Source organism: Carlito syrichta, unplaced genomic scaffold (assembly GCF_000164805.1).
Source record: "Carlito syrichta isolate Samal-C Ts95f unplaced genomic scaffold, Tarsius_syrichta-2.0.1 Scaffold76734, whole genome shotgun sequence".
NCBI lineage: Eukaryota > Metazoa > Chordata > Mammalia > Primates > Tarsiidae > Carlito > Carlito syrichta.
This window is the reverse complement of record NW_007020830.1, coordinates 22,983-25,910: the sequence shown is the minus strand read 5'-3', so window position 1 is coordinate 25,910 and position 2,928 is coordinate 22,983.

Below are 2,928 nucleotides of genomic sequence, written 5' to 3'. Positions count from 1 at the left end.
GTTCCCTAGTCATTCAGTTTTTCTTCCAGGAAGTACTACTGTTTCCAGGCAAATACACAAACTTGGTTTCAATATTCTATGCTGAAATGTTGAATTCATTAACATTTACTGAGTACCTATAATGTGTCAGAAACATTCAGGGAACTATAGGGAATATAAAGATGAGCTCATAGTCTAGAATGGAAAATAATACCCAACTAATTTTAAAATAAGGTGATAAACATAACAGTAAAGTTTAAGAACAGAGAGTAAAGTAATTAATTTAATCAACAGGGTGGATTGGAGTAAAGAATAAGATTAAGAACAGATTTTAAGACAAAGGAAAAGTTTCAGACACCATTGTAAGTTTTAAGTTCTCTCTGGCTTATGCTCTCAGATTCAGGCATTGGGCCCCTCTTATGGCTATAAAAACTCTAATTAGAGGTACTGACTCATGGCTAAGAATTTCTGTCATAGGAAAAGGAAAGGATATGTCAGAATGTCAAAGGGTTTGCTGTATCCTCTTTAGGTAGAGAGAAACAGAAGGGTAAATGAGTTCTGCTCCCAATCTTGCAAGCATTCATGTGAGAACTAAATAAACTCACCTAAAGAAGGGATTACTAACTGGGGAGTTCAACTAAAGTTTCAAGGGTAACTTTCAGTGTTCTCTACAATCTTAACATTGAGTATTTACAGAATAACTGCTGCCTTTCCAAATTTTGCAGAACACCAAAGTAAAATGTTTAAGACTCAAGATATCATTTAATACAACAGAAACTAATTCCACCATTTGTCTTGGGCTGCCTAGAGCATAAGAACAAGTAAATAAACTGTAATGATATTACAAAATTTTGGTAATTCTTCAGCAAAACTTTTTGGTTGAATGGAACTTAGGGTAAGATCTTTATATACCAATATCCTGTGGTCAAATGGGTTAGCTTAAAAGACAGTCCAAATATCCCTAATGAAAGTTAGCCTAGTATGGACAAAAGGCAAAAACATGTCCATTCTTTTCAGTAGATGTTTGTGAGTCTTGACCGTAGATCCCAGAAAGCAGAAATCTACTATAGTTAATGCTTTACAAAGATAACCTTAAAACAAAAGTTTTTTTTCTTTTTATTGTATGCCTTAATTAAAAGCTGTAAAATATGAATATTAAGCATTACGTTTAAACAATAAAAGAATGAAAAAGACAATAATTTGAAATGCTTTGTAAAATATTTCAGTTGATCACACAATTTATCATAGGCCCAAGCAAGGGAATAGTGATTACAACAAATGGTAAACCTAATTAAGTACTAAGTCAGGAATGAATTTTCCAGGTTTGAGACAGGTAATGAAAATATAGATTTTAGCATTATCAACTTTTAGTAAATTTCAGGCCTCATGTTTCACCAGAAATCAACAACGAAACAAATATTGATTATCTGCTCTGGGGAAGGTACCAATACCAGGCAAAGGGAGACAACAACACAGCCCTTATTCTCAAAGACCCCTTTATTACAACGCATTACTTTTCCTTTCTGTTCCAAGGCATCCTACATAAAGAGAATTCAGTAATAATGCCATCCAGGAGTATCTTAAGTCAAGCAATAACACAGCAATCAGGATCCACACCTAATACTAAGGTTATCATACCTACCCTTTACTATTTTTCCCTTGGAAAGTTAATCTTGATCACAACAAACCCAAACATGTTTGAGACTTAAATACTGCTACCATGTCATCTCCTTCTACTTCTACTTCTACTTACTCTGGCCCATGGATCTGGATGCCATAAAAACTGCTTACCCAGTTCCTTTCTGCAGCATACCACTTAACTGCAGAAAAAATTCAAACTAAATGTGTCATTATTTAAAGCCTCACTTCAAATCCAGGTATTTGGGTTTTGAAGCCCTCCCCCTCAAAAATTCTACTTTGCTATTACAAAAATCACAATCACAAGTTGCAAAATATTGAAGTCACAACTTTTGCAAGCTATCAGAATCATTTCAGAGGTGAGATTTAAACTTCAGCACCCAAAACCAAAGATACAATGTTCTAAACCTGTAATACCATTCTGTTCTTCGATTATTTAAAAGCCTCTTAAATACTGTGAAGAATACATAGAGGGACAAAGTCTCTATTTTTCTCCTCTCCATGTACAACTTAGTCCCAATGTTCTGAATATAAGCATTTTCTGTAACAACAAGCTACCTTTATAAGTCCAAATAATTATAGGTTCAGGTCAAGAACTCCAGACCATATTGATTACACCTCTATGTAAGAAGGACCCTCCAGCACCGTTGTATCCACTATAACAGGGACAGCTTTTAAGTATCTGTGACACTAAGAATTTTCAGTCCTATCAATGCCAGAAATGGAAAGCCAATGACCAGTCAGGCCTGTCAGTTGTTGCCTGAAGCAATAAGGACAAGCTGGGAATTCATCATACTGGAACTTCATCTGCCAGCTGCATTCACACATTTTCACCACCTGAATAGTTGATTCTCTTCAACTCCCACGTGTCTCATTTCAGCATACAGTGTTTTGAAATGAATATTTGATTAGGCAGAATAGAAAGAGGTTTGGACTTATCTGAGGTGTCACCATAATGCACTTTAAGTAATTTTAAGTATCAGGAGCTAGGTGTCCTAGGTCCTATTCCTTGAATATTTCTGAAATGGACCTGTGATCCTAATTAAAGAAGATTAAATGAGATAAACATGCTGAAAAGAACCAGCACAGTGTTGGACACCTAGCTGTTTATAAATTAATACTGGTTTCCCATCTCTTTTACTTTTGTCTATTGGCAAATATCCTGAAGATTCCTCATAGAGTTCTTAATTATTCGGAGACAGGGATTTCAAGTTGCCAAGGAAATGTAAAAATTATCCTGCTACTTTTCCCATTTCTTTTTTTTTTTTTGAGTTGGAGTCTCACTCTGTCGCCCAGACTGGAGTGCAGTGG